This window comes from Lontra canadensis, unplaced genomic scaffold (assembly GCF_010015895.1).
Source record: "Lontra canadensis isolate GAN:19392208 unplaced genomic scaffold, GSC_riverotter_1.0 scaffold73, whole genome shotgun sequence".
Classification (NCBI taxonomy): domain Eukaryota; kingdom Metazoa; phylum Chordata; class Mammalia; order Carnivora; family Mustelidae; genus Lontra; species Lontra canadensis.
The window spans coordinates 10,548,727-10,571,899 of NW_022631067.1; the positions used below are offsets into that span (position 1 = coordinate 10,548,727).

Below are 23,173 nucleotides of genomic sequence, written 5' to 3' on the forward strand. Positions count from 1 at the left end.
CCCAACATATTATATCCTAATAGTATATTGTATGGGTGTCTTTTTAAATATTATTTTAAATATACAGTTTTTATTGGAGTGAAATTCACATACCATAAAATTCACTATTTTGAAGTGAAGAATTCAGTGACACTCAGCACTTTCATCATGATGTACGACCCCCTCCGTCCAGTTCCAGAACAGTTCCGCCATCCTGAAAGAAAACGCCACATATGCCCGGCAGTCGCTTCCCAGCCCTCGCCCCCCTCAGCCCCAGCAGCCACACGTCTGTGGATCCACCGTCCTGGTATCTCCTATCACGGGACCAAACGCCGTGTGACCTGAGGTCTCCTTCCTTCCTGTGGCGCGCTCTGGGCTCACCCACGCTGTGTGGCAGACCACGCTGTGCTCGGACTGGGTCCCAGCACTTGGGTAACCGAGTTCGCAGGCTGGGGCTCAGGCAGCGAGTGTGTGGAGGCGGGAACCCGGGGCAGGGTGGGTTTCTCCTGGGGGCTTCCCCCTGGCTGGCACACGGCCGCCCTCCTAGTGCCCTCACGTGGCCGCTCCTCTGCTCCCGCGTCCCTGGCGTCCGTGCGTCCACTTTTCCTATCAGGACACTAGTCAAACGGGGTGTAAGGCTCACCCTGAAGACCTCATGGTAACCTAGTGACCCCTTTAAAGACCCCGTCTCCAAATACAGCCACATTCCGAGGTGCTGGGGGTCTGGGGTTTTAACCTGTGAAACTGGCAAGGGCGGCACAACTCAGCCCATAACAATCAGTGTATCTCTTACAACTTTGTTTTCACGCCATCGTCCACTGTGGAGCTCTCCGAGCACCTGCCCCACCTTCCTGCTAGACTTCGAGCTTGAGGGCATGGCTCCCATCTGTCCTCACGGCTTCCACAAGCTCCGGCTGGATGCCGAGCGCGGCGTCCAGACCCAGGATGGGCAGCCGAGTGACCACTTTGTGTCCTCCTCCTGCCGTAAGTACACAACATGTGTGTCTCCAGTGAACTAAGGGTCCTTGTAACTTGATGTCAGAGAAGGCAGCTCGAAACTAAGCATCTGCTTGGAAACTGTTTTGTTGTCATTTCTTTCTTTCCGATCAAAACAGAGAAAACAGTTGGCTGATTGAGAACTCCCAGGACCAGGCAAACGTCTGTGTTATGGGGAACAAGTTAAAATGTGTCACCTGTCCTTTGGGAATTTAGTAAGAGAGAAGAGAACCAGAATGTAGGGGCAGAATACGGCCTGTGTGCTAAGATACAGACAGAGGGCTTGGGGACAGAGGCAGGATCTGAGCTGAGATTTCGGGGACGGGTTGGATTTGGGCAGGAAGGTGTACATGTGGTGGTCCAGGTAGTAAAAAAAGATCAGGATTCGGGGGAAGCGGGGGAGGGTTCAGGGAGCAGCAGCAGGACAAGCTGGCGGGGTTCGGGCCACAGTGACAGGGCGGGAGTGCAAACAGCTGCACAGGACACCGGGGTGTCCCGAGTGCCGCCTGGAGCCCCTGAGTCCAGCTCAGGAAGCTCAGTGTGGCTTAAGAGTGAAGATGGGGGCCGGGGCCCCTGGAAGGGGGAGTTCCGATGGGGCGCCTAGCTGTTTGGAGCGGGGTAAAGGCTTGAGCTCCAGAGTCAGCCCGACTCTGCTGCTTCCAGGGCGTGACTTCGGGCAGCTGAAGTCTCGCTGCTCCCTCTGTCCCCGCTCCCTCACGGGCAGAATGGAATGAAGGAGACACCCGCAGGTTTCCATAGGAATTAAATCAGCTAAGCTGCGTGCTTGGAAATACACCTGGTTCTGCGTGCGGTAGACGTGCCGGCTGTGATTAGTCACTCCGGGTCTGGAGAGGCGGGCGAGCTTGCAAGGAAATACTGCTTTTCTTGCAAAACTAAAGTGTCCGTATGAGATGGAAATCAGGATGTCGGCCTCCCCTGAACTTAACTGGGTAGACTGCTAGAGCATTTGTCAAGTGTATGCGACCAGAAGACCATGCGGGGTGGGCAGGGCTGGTCATTTAATGGAAAAATAAGATGTCACGGTGTTTCCTTGTGCATCCGGTAATTTGAGCATTATGGCGGAGCCGGTGAGGTAGGCAAGATGGGCATTTCCTCTCTGTGAGGCTAAGTGAGGTCCCCCAAGGGCTCCGAATCAAGTCCTTTTGAATCTGAGTATGTCACACGGCTTGGGACAAGACCCCAGGCTATTGCCTCTGTTTCCAGTACCTTCTCGGAGCAGGGAGACTCTGGAGAGTGATCTTTTGAGCAGAAGTAGTATTTTTCATTTGTCTATTTCCTAGAAAATAGCTCTGCTATGGTTTGAATGTTTGTGTGCCCCCAAAATTCATATGTGGAGATCTAACCTCCTTTGGGAGGTGATTGGGTCATGAGCGTGGAGCGCCCAGGATGAGATTGGCGCCCTTCCAAAGAGACCCCAGAGAACTCCCTCGGCCCCTTGCCTATGAGGCCACAATGAGAAGATGCCATCCTTGAGCCAGAATGTGGGCCTCCCCCCAGCACTGTATCTGCCGGTGGCTCAATCTTGGACTTCTTAGGCTCCAGAACTTCGAGAAATAAGTGTGTGTTGTTTGTAAGTTACCCTGTTCTAACAGCCCAGACTGAGTCTCGTTTGTTGGGTACCTCCATACACAAGGCTCCATGCTGGTCATTTTACCTGTGTTATCTTGGGGGGCCGGGGGGTAGGGGGGTGAGGGAGATGTCCACCCTACCTCCGTGAAGTGCTACTGTGCGATTGGACAGAGAAGGAAACTGAGGCTCAGAGGTCCGATCATTTCCAGTGTCACTGCCCAGGCTTGTCAGATCCTGAAGCCATTCCCACAGCCCGCGGTGCTGCCCATCTTGGGGCCCCGGACAGATGTCAAAATCACCCCCCAGTAAGCAGCACGGCTGAGTTCCAAGAAAGGAAGTGTTTACTGCAGATTTGTTTTATTCTGAAGATAGCAAAAGGAGACCACTTGGAGAATGTTTGGCCTTTGAGAATAACATTTCAAAAATAGGCGTTTTTGTCTCAGGAGAGCCCTCACTGGCAAGACAGGCTCTAAAATGAGTGAGAAGTGGGAGTAATGGAGCAAAAGGTGGGTCTTACCTCTCAGTAACAATCAGGAATGGGCAACTCTCTGGGACAGTGTGTCACTAATACAAAGTTTTGCTGATACGAGAAAATGAGAACCAAAAGGAAATACAAAACAGAGTTCAGGGAAGTTTAGATAGTTAATGGTGAGCTCAAAGAGGTTTAGGTCATTCATGGGGAGTTAATAAGAAATGTAACTTGAAATATTGAAACAGAGTTTAAAATGTTCCAGGAATATTAATGTTTAATGAGACAGGTGAATACAGCCGAGAGCTTACCAGTGGCTGCAGAGACAGGGAGAAGGGAGGTGTTCCTTAGGACTGGGCAGATGAGAGTGTGTGACCGTTGGGTGTTTGGGGGGCATGTGTTTCATCAAATGATCCCCATAGTCATAGCCCTGGAGGAGATGGGCTGAGGGGGGCTGCAGTCTGGGCTGTCAGACATTCTGGATAGCAAAGAGTTTCCCCACATCTACATCAATCTTATTAGCTCACATGTCCTAGTGCTTTAGGAAGCAAATGCACTGTATTATAGGACACCGTGTCCCAGGAAAACACACACACACACACACACACACCCCTTGGACAAGAGTCTAGGAAAACAAAGATTATGTGAAGAAATGGAAATGTCTATAGTAAAAAACCCCAGGCAAGTCAAAGGCATTGAACAAGGTCAAGTGATTATGGCAGAGATGAGGATCCTTAACTGGGTTGGGAGGGGCATTGTCATTAGGTGAAACAGTGGAAACTGGCATTTGTCAAACAGGTGTTGTGTGTCTGAGGCCAAACCCGGTGCTCCATCTGAAGGGCCTGGCTGAGGAAGGGGTTTTTCTTTTCTTTCTTTCTTTTTTTTTTTAAGATTATATTCATTTATTTGACACAGAGATCACAAGTAGGCAGAGAGAGATGGGGAAGCAGGCTCCCTGCTGAGCAGAGAGCCCTATGTGGGGCTCGACCCCAGGACCCTGAGATCATGACCTGAGCCAAAGGCAGAGGCTTAACCCACTGAGCCACCCAGGCGCCCCAGGAAGGGGCTTTTCACCCAGCCAGGAAATGAGTACTTCTGCTGGGGACCCTGGAACTTGCCCTGGGGGCAATCCTGCCTTGTTTTTGGATGTAGGCTTGAGTTCAGGTGCCCTGGGTAAAAGCTAAGAAAAGAGAATATAAAGAGACTTCCCAGCCATCTTTATTGAAATTGGAACAGAGAGGAACCGAACTGACAAATCAGTTCGGTAAAGATAAGGCCTAACATTTATGGAGTCTTAACCTGTTACAGAAAAGCAAGTACAGGGACACCTGGGTGGCTTAGTCCGGTTCAGCATCCAACTCTTCGTTTTGGCTCAGGTTGTGATCTTGGGGGTCATGGGATGGAGCCCCGCATCAGGCTCTGTACTCAATGCGGAGTCTGCTTAAGACTCTCCCTCCCCCTTCTTCTGCCCTTACCCTGTGTGCCCTCTTTCTCTCTCTCTCTCTTTCTCTCAAATAAATAAATAAATCTTTAAAAAAGGAAAAAGAAGAAGAAAGGCAAGTACCGGGGCACCTGGCTGGCTCAATCAGTAGAGCATGCAAATTTGATCTCAGGGCTGTGAGTTTGAGCCCCACGTTGGGTGATAGAGATTACATAAACATAAAAAAAATTTTTTTGAAGAAAAAAAAGCATAAGCATGGTGGATAAAACGACTTTGTACAAATATTGATGCTTGGCAAGTCTTTAAAAAAATAAACTGGCTTTATTGATTTGTAGGAGATGAAATTCACCTACTTAATATTTGAAGTTCAATAATTTCTTTAAAGTTCATTGAATTTTTCAGATGAATATACTCATGAACTCACCACCATAACCAGACACGGAACATTTTCATCAATTCGTAAGGCTTCCTCATGCCCCTTTGCAGTCCATTTTCTCTAACCTACTCCCGGCCCGAGCAGCCGCTCCTGTTTTCTGTCCCTATGATTTGATTTGTTTTTTCCAAAATGTGAGTAGACATTCATCAGATAGTGCGAGGTCTTTTGCATCTGGCCTCTTTCGCTCAGCCTGTGCAATTGACATCTATCCATATTATTATACTTATATTCCTCAATTTTTTTATGCATTCTGAAGCTCATAGACACTTGGGGTGTTTCCAGCTATTGCCTGCTATGAACAGAACTGCCCTAGACATTCATGGACAGGTCTTCATGTACGTGTGTGAAATTATTTATTTTGGGTATATTCCCAAGGGTGAGATTGCTGGGTTGTGTGGTAAATATATGTTTAATTTTTAAAGATTGTTTTCCACAGTTGCCGCACTCTTTTCTGAAAGCAACATACAAAGGTTTCAGTTGCCTGCATCTTTGTTAATACTTTGTATTAGGAGTCTTTTCAGTTTTACCCACTCTGGGATGGTATCTTCTTGTAGTTTTTATTTGCCTTTCCCTAATGACTAATGACAGTAGACGTCTTTTCATAGGCTTGTGAGATTCATGTGTCATTAGTAAAGTGTTTTTAATTAATCCATTTTAATTGGATTGTTTTCTTCTTGAGTTTTAAGAGTTCTTTGCAGGGGCGCCTGGGTGGCTCCGTTGGTTAAGCGTCTGACTTCCGCTCAGGTCATGATCCTGGAGTCCTCATGTTGGGCTCCCTGCTCAGTGGGGAGCCTGCTTCTCCCTCTGCCCTCCTCCATGTTGTATACTCTGGATGTAAGTAATTTATCAGATATATACAGGCATACGTTTTTACTGCCCGTCACTTTATTGCACTTTGCAGATACTGCATTTTTTTCCTACAAATCAGAGGTCTGTGGCACCCTGTGACGAGCAAGTCTGTCGGCACCATTTTTCCAGTAGCACGTGTTCCCTTTAAGTCTTTGTCTCACATTCTGGTAATTTTTGCAATATTTCAAGCTTTCCCATTAATATTAAATAGCTGAACCTCGAACAATGCAGGGGTTAGGTCTTCCAAACCCCCTGCATAGTCCGATGCAGCCCAAAATCTGCATTTGACTTTGACTCCTCCCAAACTGATAACTTACTGTTGACCAGAAGGCTTACTGATAGCACTAACAGGTGATTAACACGTGTTTTGTGTGTGATAAGTATGACATGCTGTATTCTTGCAACAAAGTAAGCTATAGAGGAGAAAATGTTATTAAGAAAGTCATAAGGAAGAGAAAAGGCATTCACAGGACTGTATTTATCCAAAAGAATTTATATATAAATGGACCTGAGCAGTTCAAACCTCTGTCGTTCAAGGGGGAACTGTATTTGTTATCTGTGATGAGTGATTATATCTCACTGAAAGCTCAGGTGGCTAGCATTTTTTAGTAATGAAGTATTTTTAAATTAACGTGTGTACAGTTTTTTTTATTCATAATGCTATTGCACACTTAATAGACTACAGTATAAACCTAACCTTTTTATGCACTGGGAAACCAAAAATTTCATTTGACTGGCTTTGTCGTGATGTTTCCTTAATCGCAGTGCTCTGGAGTTGAACCCACCAGATCTCCAAGGTCTACCGGTGTGTGTTTTGGAGATATTTTCCCCAGTCAGAGTTTGCTTTTCCATTTAATCTTCAGAGCCTTTTGAAAGCAGAAGTTTTTGGTTTTGATGAAGTCCGACTTAGCCGTGTTCTTTGTTTATTATCTGTATGTTTTGTGGCCTAGTTAAAGCTTTTCTTCTAGAATTTAAGTCCTTACAGTTGTATACACTTTGAGTTAATTTAAGTATATGGAATGAGATAAAAGTTTTACTTCATTTGTGTGTGTGCGCGCACAGGTGTCCCATTACCCAACTATTTGTTTTAAGACTGTTCTTCCTTGAATGACCTTAGTACATTTATCAAACTGTGGGTCTACGTCTAGGCTCGCTATTCTGTTCCGCTAATATTTATTAAGCAGTTATTTTTATTGAGATGTAAATATCACATATTATGTAAAAATCACCATATCAAAGTGCACGATTCAGTGGTTTTTAGCATAGTCACAAGGTTGCGCAACCATCACTACTGTTGATTGCACAACATTTCCATTACTCCAAAAAGAATATTCCATTGATTTTTTTCCAGCTTTGTTGAGATCTAATTGTTGTAGAAGATTAAAATACAGTGCATTGATCTGATACATTTCTCTATTGCAATATGATTTCTACCATAGTGTCAGCTAATATCTCTCTCATGTCACATTTATGATTTTTTTTTAAGTTTTATTTAAGTAATCACTACACTGATCATGGGGCTTGAACTCAGAACCCTGAGATCGAGAGTTGCATGCTCTACCAACTGAGCCAGCCAGGTACCCCATCATTTCTTTTTTGTGGTGACATTTAAGATCTATTTTCTTAACTGTCTAGTATATAACACAGTATTGTATACTGTATTCACAATGCTCTGCATCAGAGTCCCAGAACGTGTTCCTCTTCTAACTAGGAGTTTGTACCCCATTTCCCCCAGCCCCAGCACCTGGAAATTCCCATGCTACTTACTGTCTGTCTCTGCAAGTCTGGCTTTCTTACAGTCTTACCTGTTATCCTAACAGGTGGGAGATGATATCATATTGTAGTTTTGATTTGCATTTCCCCAATGTTGAGCCCCTTTTCATGTACCTGTTGGCCATTTGTATGTCTTTGGAAAAATGTCTATTCAGTTACTATGCTCATGTTTTAATTAGATTGTTTTTGTTTTTTTCATTATTGAGTTGTAGAAGTTTTTTCAAATATATTTTGAATATTAACCCTCTATCAGATATATGGTTTACAAATATTTTGTTCCATTCAATAGGTTGCCTTTTCATTCTGTTAATTGTTTCTTTTGCTGTACAAAAGCTCTTTAGTTTAAAGTAGTCTCACCAATTTTTGTTTTAGTTCCTTGTGCTCTTAGTGTCACATCTAAAAACTTGCTGTCAAGACCAATGTCAAGGAGCTTTCCCCCTGTGTTTTCTTGCAGGAATTTAAGTTTCAGGTCTTATTTTAAATCTCTAATCCATTTCAAGTTCATTTTTATGTGTGGTATAAGATGAGTATTCAATTTTATTTTTCTGCATCTGGATGTTCAGTTTTCCTGACACCATTCATTGAAGAGACTCTCCTTTTCCCATTGTGTATTCTTGGCTCCACGTCCAATGTTTGCTGACTGTATATGCCGGGGTTTATTTCTGGGCTCTCAATTCTGTTCCATTGTCCATTTGTCTGTTTTTATGCCATGGTCATACTGTTTTAATTACTATAGATTTCTAGTATAGTTTTAAATCAGGAAGCATGATGCCTCCAGCTTCTTTCTCAGTTCTTCTTCCTCAGGACGGTTTTGTCTATTTAGGGACTTTTGTGGTTCCAGACAAGTTTTAGGATTGTCTTTTATATTTCTGTGAAAAATGCCATTGGGATTTTGATAAGGGTTGCACTGAATCTATACATAGCTTTGGGTAGTATGGACATTTCAACAATATTAATGCTTCTGATCCATGAACATGGGATATCTTCCCATTTATTCATGTCTTCCATTTTTGTCATCAAGGTATTATGGTTTTCAGTGTACTGATCTTTTACCTACTTGATTAAATTTATTCCTAGGTATTTTATTATTTTTGGTGCTTTTGTGACTGGGATTGTTTTCTTAATTTCTTTTTCAGGTATTTTGTCATTATTGTATAGAATATACAATCAATTTGGGGCGCCTGGGTGGCTCAGTTGGTTAAGCAACTGCCTTCAGCTCAGGTCATGATCCTGGAGTCCCACATCAGACTCCCTGCTCAGCAGGGAGTCTGCTTCTCCCGCTGATCTCTCTCCTCTCATGCTCGCTCTCTCTCTCTCAAATAAATAAATAAAATCATTAAAAAATTTTTAAAAAATTTAAAAAAAAGAATACAATCAATTTCTGTTTGTTGATTTTGTACCCTGAAGCTTAGCTAAACTTCTTGATTAGTATTAACAGTTTTAGAAGATTCTGTAGGAGTCTATATAATTTGCAAACAAAGATTATCAGATAATATAATCTTCAAACAAAGACAGTTTTACTTCTTCCTCTTCAATATGCCTGCCTTTTATTTCTTCATTTTCCTGATAGCTCTGGTCAGGATTTCTAGTAGTATTTTGAATAAGACTAGTGAGAGTGAACATCCTTGTCTTGTTCCTGATCTTAAAGGAAAAGCGTTTGGTTTTTCACTGTTGTGTATGATATCAGCTGTGGGTTTGTCATATATGACCTTTATTATGTTGAGGTATGTTCCTCTGTACCCAGTTTTTTGAGAGTTTTTATCATGAAAGGATATTTTGTCAAATGCTTTTTATGCCTCTACTGAGATGATCTTATGGTTTTAACTTTCATTTTATTAATGTGGTATATCATTTGATGATTTCTTTTTTTTTATTTGAAGCACTGTTTTCATTTTTTCTCTCATAAATCCTGAACATTCTTATTATTTGTATTAATAAGTTTTTTATTTCCTTATCTTTTTTAAAATTTAATGTTATTTTTATTGTTCCAAGATTCGTTGATTATGCACCATACCCAGTGCTCCATGCAAGATGTGCCCTCCTTAATACCCACCACCAGGCTTACCCAACCCGTCCAACCCCCTCCCCCCCAAAACCCTCAGTTTGTTTCTTAGAGTCCACAGTCTCTCATGGTTCATCTCCCTCTCTGATTTCCCCCAATTCACTTTTCCCCTCCTTCTCGTAATGTCCTCCATGTTATTCCTTATGCTCCACAAGTAGGTGAAACCATATGATAATTGACTTTCTCTTTAACTCAGCATAATCTCCTCTAGTCCTGTCCTTGTTGATATAAAAGTTGGATATTCATTCTTTCTGATGGATGCATAATATCCCATTGTATATATGAACCATATCCTCTTTATCTATTCATCTGTTGAGGGGCATCTTGGCTCTTTCCACAGTTTGCTGTTTGTGGCCATTGCTGCTATGAACATTGGGGTACAGATGGCCCTTCTTTTCACTGCACCTGTATCTTTGGGGTAAATACCCAGTAGTGCAATTGCTCTATTTTTTTTTTTTTTTTAATAATAAAAGGATTTTTTTTTTTTTTCAAAGATTCTACCTATCTATTTGACACAGAGAGAGAGAGAGATCACAAGTAGGCAGAGAGGCAGGCAGAGATAGGGGGAAGCAGGCTCCCTGCTGAGCAGAGAGCCTGATGCAGGACTCAGTCCCAGCACCCTGCAATCATGACCTGAGCCAAAGGCAGAGGCCTAACCCACTGAGCCACCCAGGCACCCCAGCTCTATTTTTAATTTAAGGAATCTTCACACTGTTTTCCAAAGTGGCTGCACCGACTTACATTCCCACCAACAGTGTAAGAGGGTTCCCCTTTCTCCACATCCTCTCCAACACTTGTTTTTTATCTTGTTAATTTTGGCCATTCTAACTGGTGTAAGATGGTATCTCAATGTGTGTGGGGTTTTTTTTTAAGTGTTTTTTATTTTATTATTTTTTTTAAAGATTGTATTACTTATTTGAGAGAGAGAGGTCAGAAGCAGGCAGAGAGTCAGGCAGAGAGAGAGGAGGAAGCAGGCTCCCCACTGAGCAGAGAGCTCGATGTGGGGCTCGATCCCAGGACCCTGAGATCATGACCTGAGCTGAAGGCAGAGGCTTTAACCCACTGAGCCATCCAGGTGCCCCTCAATGTGGTTTTGATTTGAATTTCCCTGATGGCTAATGATGGTGAACATTTTCTCATGTGTCTGTTAGCCGTTTGTATGTCTTCTTCAGAGAAATGTCTGTTCATGTCTTCTGCCCGTTTTTTGACGTGATTATCTGTTTTTTGGGTGTTGGGTTTGAGGAGTTCTTTATAGATCTTGGATATCAGCCCCTTGTCTGTACTGTCATTTGCAAATATTTTCTCCCATTCTGTGGGTTGCCTCTTTGTTTTGTTGACTGTTTCCTTTGCTGTGCAGAAGATTTTGATTTTGATGAAGTCCCAAAAGTTCATTTTCACTCTTGTTTCCTTTGCCTTTGGAGACACGTCTTAAAAGAGATTGCTATGGCTGATGTCAAAGAGGTTACTGCTTATGTTCTCCTCTACGATTTTGATAGATTCCTGCCTCATGTTGAGATCTTTTTATCCATTTCGAGTTTATCTTTGTGTATAGTGTAAGAGAATGGTCAAGTTTCATTCTTCTATATGTAGCTGTCGAGTTTTCCCAGCACCATTTATTGAAGAGACTGTCCTTTTTTCACAAAACAGGTATTTTTTCCTCTTTTGTCAAAGATTATTTGACCATAGGGGTGCCTGGGTGGCTCAGTTGGTTAAGCCGACTGCCTTCACCTCAGGTCATGATCCTGGAGTCCCAGGATCAAGTCCCACATCAGGCTCCCTGCTTGGCAGGGAGTCTGCTCTCCCTCTGACCTCTCCACTCTCACACTCTCTCTCTCTCAAATAATAAAATTTAAAAAAATATATATCATTTGACCATAGAGTTGCGGATCCATATCTGGACTCTCTACTCTGTTCCACTGGTGTATGTGTCTGTTTTTGTGCCAGTACCATGCTGTCTTGGTGATCACAGCTTTGTAGCGAAGCTTGAAATCAGGCATCATGATGCCCCCAGCTTTGTTTTTCTTTTTCAACATTTCCATAGCAATCGGGGTCTTTTCTGGTTCCATACAATTTTAAGATTGTTCCAGCACTTTGAAAAATGCCGGTGGAATTTTCATCAGTTTGGCATTGAAAGTATAGATTGCTCTGGGCAGTATAGACATTTTAACGATGTTTGTTCTTTCGATCCATGAGCATGGAATGCTTTTCCATCTTTTTCTGTGTCTTCTTCAATTTCTTTCATGAGTGTTCTGTAGTTCCTCTAGTACAAATCCTTTACCTCTTTAGTTAGGTTTATTCCAAGGTATCTTATGGTTCTTGGTGCTATAGTAAATGGAATTGATTCTCTAATTTCCCTTTCTCTATTTTCATTGTTACTGTATAAGAAAGCAACTGGTTTCTGTACATTGATTTTGTATGCTGCCACATTACTGAATTCCTATATGAGTTCTAGTAGTTTGGGGGTGGAGTCTTTGGGTTTTACATATAAAGTATCATGTCATCTGCGGAGAGAGAGAGTTTGACTTCTTTTTTGCCAATTCAAATACCTTTTATTTCTTTTTGTTGTCTCATTGCTGTTGCTAGGACTTCTAGTACTATGTTGAACAACAGTGGCAAAAGTGGACATCCTTGTCGTGTTCTTGATCTCAAAAGGAAGGCTGTTAGCTTTTCCCCATTGAGGATGATGTTTGCTGTGGGTTTTTCATAGATATATTTTTATGAAGTTGAGGAATATTCCCTCTATCCCTATACTTTGAAGAGTTTTAATCAGGAACGGATGCTGTATCTTGTCAAATGCTTTTTCTGCATCAATTGAGAGGACCACGTGGTTCTTCTCTCTTCTCTAATTGATTTGTTCTATCATATTGATTGATTTGTGAATGTTGAATCACCCTTGCATCCCAGGGATAATTCCCACCTGGTCATGGTGGATAATCTTTTTAATGTACTGTTGGATCCTATTAGCTAAGATCTTGTTGAGAATCTTGGCATTCATATTCATCAGAGATATTGGTCTGAAATTCTTTTTGATGGGGTCTTTGCCTGGTTTGGGGGTCAGGGTAATGGTAGGTTCATAGAAAGAGTCTGGAAGTTTTCCTTCTGTTTGTTTTTTAAAACAGCTTTAGGAGACTAGGTATTATTTCTTCTTTGAATGTTTGGTAGAATTCCCCAGGGAATCTGTCAGGTCCTTTGCTCTTGTTTTTTGGGAGGTTTTTGATCACTGCTTCAATCTTGTTACTAGATATTGGTCTATTCAGATTGTCAGTTTCTTCCTATTTCAGTCTTGGAAGTTTATAGATTTCCAGGAATGCATCCATTTCTTCAAGGTTGCTTAACTTATTGGCATATAGCTATTGATAATAATTTCTGATGATTGTTTCTATTTCCTTGGTGTTGTTTGTGATCGCTCCCCTTTTGTTCATAATTTTATTAATTTGGGTCCTCTCTCTTTTCTTTTGAATTAGTTTGGCCAGTGGTTTATCAATATTATTGATTCTTTCAAAGAACCAGCTTCTAGTTTCATTGATATGTTCTACTGTATTTCTAGTTTCTAACTCACTGATCTCTGCTCTAATCTTGATTATTTCCCTTCTTGTGTGTGGGGTTGGCTTAATTTGTTGATTCTCCCGTTCTTTTTTTTTTTTTTAAGATTTTATTTATTTATTTAACAGATAGAGATCACAAGTAGGCAGAGAGGCAGACAGAGAGAGAGAGAGAGAGAGGAGGAAGCAGGCTCCCTGCTGAGCAGAGATCCCGATGCGGGGCTCGATCCCAGTACCCTGAGATCATGACCTGAGCCAAAGGCAGAGGCTTTAACACACTGAATCACCCAGACACCCCGATTCTCTAGTTCTTTAAGGTATAATGAGAGCTGGTATATTCGGGATTTTTCAATTTTTTTTGAGTGAGGCTTGGATGGCTATGTATTTCCCCCTTAGGACCGCCTTTGCCATATCCCATAGGTTTGGGACCAATATGTCTTCATTCTCATTGGTTTCCATGAATTGTTTAAGCTCTTCTTTGATTTCCTGGTTGATCCAAATATTCTTTTTTTTTTTTTTTTAAGATTTTTATTTATTTACTTGACAGAGAGAGATCACAAGTAGACGGAGAGGCAGGCAGAGAGAGAGAGAGAGAGAGGGAAGCAGGCTCCCCGCCGAGCAGAGAGCCCGACGCGGGACTCGATCCCAGGACCCTGAGATCATGACCTGAGCCGAAGGCAGCAGCTTAACCCACTGAGCCACCCAGGCGCCCTGATCCAAACATTGTTGAGCAGGATGGTCTTTAACTTCAGGTGTTTGTATTCCTTCCAAACTTTTTCTTGTGGTTGAGCTCCAGTTTCAAAGCACTGTGGTCTGAGAATATGCAGGGAATAATCTCAGTCTTTTGGTATCAGTTGAGTCCTGATTTGTGACCCAGTATGTGGTCTAATCCAGAGAAAGTTCCATGTGTGCTTGAGAAGAATGAGTGTTCTGTTGTTTTATGGTGGAATGTTCTGTATATATCTATGAGGTTCATCTGGTCCAATGTGTCATTCAAAACTCTTGTTTCTTTTTTGATTTTCTGCTAAGATAATCTGTCTATTACTGAGAGTGGTATGTTAAGATCCCCTACAATTAATGTATTCATATCAATATGACTCTTTATTTTGATTAACAGTTGGCTTATGTAGTAGGCTGCTCCCATATTGGGGGCAAAAATATTTACAATTGTTAGATCTTCTTGCTGGATAGACCCTTTAAGAATAATGTAGTGTCCTTCTGTATCTGACTACAGTCTTTAGCTTAAAATCTAATTTATCTGATATGAAAATCACTACCCCAGCTTTCTTTTGAGGCCCATCAGCATGAAAGATGGTTCTCCATCCCTTCACTTTCAGTCTGGATGTATCTTTAGGTTCCAAATGTGTCTCTTGTAGACAGCATATGGACAGTTCCTATCATTTTATCCAGTCTGCAACCCTGTGCCATTTTATGGGAACATTTAGGCCATTCACATTGAGAGTGATTTATGAAAGATAAGTTTTTATTGACATCATGTTGCCTGAGAAGTCCTTGTTTCTATGAATTGTCTCTGTAAATTTCAGTTCTGTGTCACTCTTGGGTTCTTTCTTCTTTTCTAGAACACCCCTCCCCCCTTAATATTTCTTGTAGTGCCAGCTTGGTGGTCACATACTCTTTTAAACCTTGCCGGTCTTGGAAGCTTTTTATCTTTCCATCAATTTTGAATGTCAGCCTTGCTGGATAAAGTATTCTTGGCTAAATGTTCTTCTCATTTAGTGCCTTGAGTATGTCTTACCAGCGCTTTCTGGCTTGCCAGATTTCTGTGGACAGGTCTGACGTTATTCTGATGGTCCTTCCTCTGTACATAAGGAATCTCTTCCCCCTAGCTGCCCTTAAGACCTCTTGTCTAAAATTATGATTCAAGAATTTCACAATTAAGTGTCTGGATGTACTGTGGAAAGGGTGGTTGGGTTTGGACGTTGGGGAGGGTGTGTGCTATGGTGAGTGCTGTGAAGTGTGTAAACCTGGCGATTCACAGACCTGTACCCCTGGGGCAGATAATACATTATATGTTAATAAAAATAATTTTAAAAAATAAGTGTCTAAGATGTCTTTCTAGATTCATTGATCTTGAGGGTTGTCCTTTCTGCCTCTAGGACATGAACACTTGTTCTGTTTCCCAGATTAGGGAAATTTTTTTTTAATTTAATTTTATTTTTTTTTCAGTGATCCAAAATTCATTGTTTATGCACCACACCCAGTGCTCCATGCAATATGTGCCCTCCATAATACCCAACACCAGGTTCATCCATCCCCCAATCCTCCTCCCCTCCAAAACCCTCAGTTTGTTTCTCAGAGTCCACAGTCTCTTGTGGTTTGTCTCCCCCTCCGATTTCCCCCAACTCACTTCTCCTCTCCATCTCCCAATGTCCTCTGTATTATTCCTTATGCTCCACAAGTAAGTGAAACCAGATGATAATTGACTCTCTCTGCTTGACTTATTTCACTCAGCATAATTTCTTATAGTCCCATCCATGTTGATACAAAAGTTGGGTATTCATCCTTTCTGATGGAGGCATAATACTCTTTGTATATATGGCCCATATCTTCTTTATCCATTTGTCCATTGAAGGGCATCTTGGTTCTTTCCACAGTTTGGCAACTGCGGCCATTGCTGCTATGAACATTGGGGTACAGATGGCCCTTCTTTTCACTACATCTGTATCTTTGGTGTAAATACCCAGTAGTGCAATTGCAGGGTCCAGATTAGGGAAATTTTTACCCAGAATTTGTTCAACTATATCATCTAGTCTTCTCTCTTTCTCCACCCCCTCAGGGATCCCAATAATTCTGACGTTGGAACATTTTATGGCATCATTTATTTCCCTAATTCTGTTTTCATGGCTTCCAAGCTGTCTGTTCCAGGCTTCCTCCTGATCCTTCTTCTCTATCAGTTTGTCTTCTAGATCACTAATTCGATCTTCTGCCTCGGTTACCTTAGCTGTTTAGAGTATTTCGATTAGATTGGAACTCATTGATAGCATTTTTTAGTACTGCCAGATCAATCCTCACTTCTACCCTTAGAGTTTCTATGTTGCCACTAATGGTCTTCTCCAGCCTAGCCATTGCCTGGATAATTGTAACCCTGAATTCCCTTTCTGACATACTGTTTATGTCCATATCCAATAGTTCTGTGGTAGAGGGCACAGTCTCCGAATTTTTCCTCTGTTGGGTGTTCCTCCTCCTAATCATTTTGGTGAGAGGTGGTTGAGGGGATGTGTAGCTGAGTATATCAACCATGATCTAGGCAAGGTGCACCCTGGAAAGTTTCAGAGCAATCGGAAGTCACCACCAAGAAGAAAGAAAAAAGAAAAAAGAGAGAGAAAAAGAGAAAACCCAGCCAAAATTAGCCCAAAAGTAAGATTTATAAGGTACATAAACAAAAACGAACAATCAAAAAGACCAATGAAAGTAAAAGACAAGAAAAAAAGAAAAAAGAAAAAAGAAAACCCAGCCAAAATGAACCCCAAGAGTAAGATTTATATAGTACAAAAACAAAAACACACACACAGAAACACCAACAGAAAAATAAGATGGGAAAGTGGTTATAAACCCTTGATGTAAGTGAGGAAGGCTATTTCAATTCTTCCTGGGTAAATCTTGTTGTCTTTGTTAAAGGACTTAACTTCCCAGAGATACGGGGAAATTAAAACTGGTTTATTTTACAGGGATAGTATTGGATAGGGAAAAAGGATTACTTTGAAGCTTATATTTATATGTATAAAAAAGAAAGAAAGAAAAGAAAAACACAGGTATATATATGAAAAAAGTTCAAGTTTAAAAGTTATTGTGGAATATGTTGTATTAAATCTATAGTTGTAATGGTAAGTAGGTTAAAAAAAAAGAACAAGAATGGTGAGAAGGAACTTAAAAAAAAGTTGCATCTATGAAGTATACAGGTTTTGGGGCAATTCCAGGAGCTTAATATATTGTTTTCCCCCTGATGTTGGGGTTTTGCAGTTTTATAGGGCCCCATGGTGGTTGTCCTCTTGTTCTTTCGGCTTGTCTTCAGGGGGAGGGGACTGCCATGTTGTTTTTTAGTCAGTCCTGCTTGGGCTGAGTCATCCTGGCCCAAGGGGCTGGGCTCTGTGGAAACCGGTTTTTCAGGCTTTTGTCCCCCAGAGGTTTTTGTTCTTTGGTGGCTTTTTGCAGCTTTTCGGAGTTTTAGTGGAAAGCAAACTGTCCGCACCCAGACCTCCGCCTCAGAGAGAAGCCTCAGACTGTTCCCCTCCTCGTGGTCCAGAACCCAGATTCCCCCTCTGCAAACTCCACTGAACAGCACAACCTCCCACAGGCGGTGCGCACCCCCAGCCACTGTCGCCCAAGGCCCCCGCTTGTCTCTGCACCCCCGTGCCACTAAAACCGTGAGCGATAGTGGTCCAGGCAAGCCGAAACCCAGGTGGCTGCCATTGCCGGGACTGCTGTCTGGAGTCCAGGCCCACACCGGGTACGCCCATACCCGGCAGAGGTGCAGGTCATGGAGGGCTGTGGGCTGAGGGACCCCGATCTGAGACCAAGCTGGGATCTCTCAAGCGCAGGCTGGGAGCGCTCAGACCCCATGGCCACACAGGTCACAGAAGGCTACGGGTCCAGAGACCATGGACCGGTGCCCACACTGGGCTCTCTCAGGCGCAGGCGGGAGTGCGCCCAGCCCGAGCAGTGGTGCAAGCAGTGGAAAGCTGCGGGCCCAGGGACCACGGACTGGAGTCCCCACCCGGCTCTCTCTGGCATGGGTGGTCATCAGCAGTGACCATTGTGGGACCGTGGGCTTAGTCCTGCGCCCGTGACCGCCTGATTCCACTAAGCAGATCTTAAGATCTTTTGCTCTTTTTGAGTGCTTTTAATCAGTCTCCAAGTTAATGCTCCAAGTTCGAGTGCTTTTAGCCAGTCTCTAGTCTCCTGTGCCAGTCACAGGGCACTTTTGTATTGGGGTATTACTTTACAGTGGGTCACTTCTGGTGGGTCCCTCCTACTTCTGTTTATCATCCGATAGCAGTCCGAGCGTTCCCACTCTGCTTTACCTCTCCACTGCTGTCTTCTGCCCCTGTAGAGATCTCGAAGTATATAATCTTACATCTTAGGCTGATTTCATGGATGTTCAGAGTGTCCTGTAGGTAGTTAGCTCACTTTAGGGGACCAGTTGAAACAGGGTCTCCTACTTCTCTGCCATCTTGCCCCTCCTCCTCCATTTGTTAATTTTGTGTGTGTTGAACCATCCTTGCATCCCAGGGATTAGTCCCACTTGATTATGGTGTATGATCCTTTTAATGTCTTTTAATATGCTGTTGCATTCCATTTGCTAACATTTTGTTAAGAATTTTTGCATCTATATTCATCAGGAATATGAGTCTGTCGTTGTCTTGTGGTGGCGTTTTTTAGCTTTGCTATCAGGGTAATGCTGGCCTTGTAAAATGAGTTTGGGAGTGTTCCTATCACTTCAGTTTTTTTTGCTGAGTTTGAGAAGGACTGGCATTAATTCATCTTTAAATGTTTGGTAGAATTCAATAAAACCATATGGTCCTGGACATTTCTTTGTTGGGAGGTTTTTGATTACTGATTCAATCACCTTATTTGTTCTTGGTTCATATAGGCTATTTCTTCATTGTTCTCTCTTAATCAGTTGGATGTTTCCAGGAATCTCTCAGTTTCTTGTAGGCTATCCAATTTGTTGGCATATAACTATTTGTAGTCTTCTGTGATCCTGTGTATTTCCTTGGTATCAACTGTAATGTCTCTTCTTTTGTTTCTGATTTTATTTACTTGAATCTTCTTTTTGTTAGTCTAGCTAAAGTTTTGTCATTTTTATATTAAAAAAAAAAAACCATCTCTTAGTTTCATTTGTTTTCTATTTTTTGACCTCTATTTCTGACCTGACCTTTGTTATTCCCTCCTTCTGCAAACTATAGGCGTAATTTGTTCTTCTTTTCCTCTTTCCTGGAAACTTGTCCTCCACTCTGTTACTCTATGTGTGTTAAAAATGTAATGCACGGGGCGCCTGGGTGGCTCAGTGGGTTAAGCCGCTGCCTTCGGCTCAGGTCATGATCTCAGGGTCCTGGGATCGAGCCTCGCGTCGGGCTCTCTGCTCAGCAGGGAGCCTGCTTTCCCCTCTCTCTCTGCCTGCCTCTCTGCCTCCTTGTGATCTCTCTCTGTCAAATAAATAAATAAAATCTTTAAAAAAAAAAAATGTAATGCACTTGGGGCGCCTGGGTGGCTCAGTGGGTTAAGCCGCTGCCTTCGGCTCAGGTCATGATCTCGGAGTCCTGGGATCGAGCCCCGCATCGGGCTCTCTGCTCAGCAGGGAGCCTGCTTCCTCCTCTCTCTCTGCCTGCCTCTCTGCCTGCTTGTGATCTCTCTATCAAATAAATAAATAAAATCTTTAAAAAAAAAAATGTAATGCACAGGTCACCTGGGTGGCTCCGTCGGTTGGGTGACTGCCTTTGGCTCAGGTCATGATCCCAGAGTCCCAGGATCGAGTCCCACATCAGGTTCCCTGCTCAGTGGGGAGTCTGTTTCTCCCTCTGACTCTTCCCTCTCATGCTCTTTCGCACTCACTCTCTCTCTCTGAAATAAATAAATAAAATCTTAAAAAAAATAAAATATAATAATTAAAAAAAAAAAAAAGTAATGTGCAGAGGTGCCTGGGGGGCTCAGTTGGTTAAGCATCTGACTTCAGCTCAGGTCATGATCTCCGGGTCCTGGGTCAAGCCCCGCATCGGCTTTGTGTTCAGTGAGAGTCTGTTTGTCCTCCTCCCTCTCCCTCTGCCCCTTCCCCAACTCGTGCGCTCTCAAATTAATAAAAGCTTTTAAAAAAATGTGATGTACATTTTTTAAAAAAAGATTTATTTTCATAGAGAGAGGGCAAGTGCGGGCTTGGGGGGCAGCAGAGGGAGAAAGAGAATCTCCCGGAAACTCCCTGCCGACTGCGGAGCCTGACACGGGCTCGACCTTCTGACCCTGAGGCCATGACCTGAGCTGAAATCAAGAGGCTTCACTGAGCCCCCCAGGCACCTCTGTAACGCACATTTTGTGAAAGCGCATCAGGAAAGCGCGATGATCACGTAGTGTGGAGGGTTTCCTGTAGGAACACCCCGTGTCAGCAGCATCTAGAGCAGGTGTCCTCGGGTCTGTCCCCCGTGGTGGCCGCTGTGCTGACATCCGGCAGCGGAGGAGTCAGGCTGTTATTCACGGCCGCGTGAACACCGTCGTACAGGACACGCGCCGCTCCCTGAGGTCACTCAGCGCTGCTTGTGGTGTCATCGTCCCTTCGCTCCCACTGCTGGAGTTCTGCACGGTGTAGCTCCCTTTAGGAGCCCGTTTTCCTGGCGACGGACGTCCGGGTACTATGTACTCCGGGCTGCCACAGGCCGTGCTGGTCAGAAGTGCCTGTCGCTTCTTGGTGCGCTTGTGTTGACGTTTCTGTGGAGCATCTGCCTGGAGCGCAGCGGCGGGGTTGGGGCTAGGCCAGGCCCAGCTCCCGCACGTACCGTCACGAGCTGCATTGGATCATGTTTTAAGACCGAAATCTTACCATGTCCCCCCCAGGCTTCGTACCTTTAGTCCCCCCATCACGGCTGGGAGCTAGGGCTCGTGTAACCTGGGTCCAGGCTCCCTCCTTTGCCTCCTCCCCTGTGGTCCTGGCCTCACACTCATGCTCTGGCTCCCAGATGTGCCCAGGCCATGCCCCCCGTTCAGACCGCCTGTTCGTCCCGTAGCCGTCCCCTGACTTGTGCCCACCTCTTTCCTTTTCTCCTCCAAGACTCTGCTGTTCAGAGAGGCACTCTCCTTCCCGACACGTGGCGCCCAGCTTCCCCGGGCCTGTGTCACCGGCCTCCCCAGTGTGTCTCGTCATCATCTTTTTCTGTACCTCGGCGGCTTAGCGCCTGGGGGGAGGTGTGGTCCGCCTGGGCTGCGTCAGTCTTGCTCCCTCTGGGAGATAAGGACCAGCGCTCCCAAGAACTGTCTTTATCCCAAGATGGGAACAGTGGGAGGGAGAGAAATTCCTTAACTCAAAAATAGTTGAAGGCACCATTATCGTAATACGGTGCCAAGCTGGCATGAATTTTGAAGGATCAGCCCCTTCGGGCCACTGTGGCCCAGTGGGTCCCGCCCCCACCCCCGCCGCCTCCGTGCCACGGTCAGGCGGGACAGCAGGGCCCAGGGGTCCTGGCTGTGGGGGCCCGTTCAAGACACTGGCAGAGAGCTGCACAGCCGCCCAGCGAGGCCTCTCGTTAACCCTTCGTTTGTGACTTGTGACGCCTGGCCTTAGGAAGTGGGGGGACTGCTTGTTTCCTTTTTGGGGAGACTCCTGAGAGACCAGATGACATCTGCTACTTCAGCCCCGGGGGCGGCGGGTAGACCGTTCCTGCTGCTGCTGACCACAGGCAGTTCCAGGATAGGGGAGGGCGGAGAGGAGGCAGACCTCATTTTCTTGTCTTTGTTATTCACGTATACGTGGTTCTTGGGTGTTTCTATATGTATGAAAGATGCGAAAGTCATTTTGGGCGAGGAAAATGCCCAAGTTCCTACAGACAGAAAACTAAAATTCTTGGGCTGTTTGGGAAAATGTCTGAGTAAACACAGCGGTAGCTTCCCTGAGTCCTTCTGCTTCTCATGATTGAAGGAACACGTATAAACCTAAAAAAAAGTCCAGTAATGGAAAAACAAAGCTATTGTTCTGTTGTTTCAGAAATGTTTGAGGAACCATTTAAATGGAACAGAGCAGTTACCTGTTCTCTGATAACCACGAAGCAGCAGCGAGGGAGATCTTAGATTCTCACTGGATTTTGCTCGTCCCTGAATAGACTCTGTGTTAGCCTTTAAGTGCTTTCGAAAAGCCAAGTATAGACCAAATTGTGCTTTTTAGTAAGATTTGGGGTCCCGGGATCCACCCCTGAGCACTGGAGAGGCCAAGGGGTCATGAATGCAGAGGAAGAACGGTGTGCTTGGCCTCAAAGCTGCTGGCTTCTGTCCGCTGAGCCTAGCGGTAATGCGGCTTTTAAAGGGGGATTTAAAAAAAACACACACAACCATTTCCGGTGCAGGTTTTGTATATGAAAGGGTTGGATTCAATTAGTTCAGTGCATTCAGTTCCCTTGAAGCCCCAGTCGTCCCAACACAACATGTTTTTCTAGTAGTTTTGGACCCAAAGAATGCTGGCTGCGGTCAGCGAACAGTGAGCAGCTGCGTGTTTAGGACTCACAGGAACGTGAGGAGATGGATCCACTTTACGTCAAGTATTTAGCAGCACGTTTAGTAACACAGCCTTCGTTTCTTCCCACTTCTTTCCTGGAGTTCAGAGTTTTAGCTGCCCCCTCCATGGTTTTGAGTTGAACCGAGGGTTAATAAGGCACTGGAAGGATCTGAAGGCTTGGGGGGCAGGTAATTAATCAAAAACCCCATTAGGCTTTACTTTTGTTGCTTTATTTTTTTTTTAAGCTTATTTCTTCTTTAAAACTTTAAAAATGGAGATCCATGCATCCCGTGTGGACATGGGGTCGTTCTTCCCCACACTGACAGGTCACTCCCCTCTGGTTTGCCTTCTTCTTGCCTATCGGACCGCCTCCAGGTAACCAACAGCTTTGGAGAGAATTTAAACCTGTTTTAACAATATTCTTTACAAAAGTTTACTTGGGAAGGTGAATCTGTTACCCAAAGATTTGAGGCCTGAATTCCAGAGCGCGCTGGAAACGGAGCTTGGATCATTGCAGACTCCCGCAGTGCCCACCAGCAGGGGGCGCCCTGGGGTGGGCGCACAGTCCTGGCTCACACCAGACACAGCGGTGAGGGCGGGGGGCACGTGTGCTGGTGGTTCCTGAGGAACACTCGGGGTTCCTTTGGTAGCGTAGGTGGTGTTCTGGAGCTTCGTAGCTGTGTCTGGCGGTCATCTCAGAGGTCTTTCGGCTCATTCTGTCCCGCGTCACTGAAGAGGCCTGTGACTGGCTGTCCCGCGGGTCCTGGGTCCCAGGGCTGTAGGCACAGGATGCCCGTGTCCCCCACTACCAACCCTGCGGCCTTG

General features: G+C 44.2%; 1 protein-coding gene and 1 pseudogene across 1 annotated transcript in view; both read left to right on the forward strand.

The window, feature by feature from the left end:
- Positions 1–23,173, forward strand: part of GGACT (gamma-glutamylamine cyclotransferase) — a 53,823-nt gene that overhangs the window by 14,034 nt on the left and 16,616 nt on the right. The gene's annotated exons all lie outside the window — the stretch shown is intronic.
- On the forward strand, positions 855–21,390 carry LOC116881278 (annotated as a pseudogene).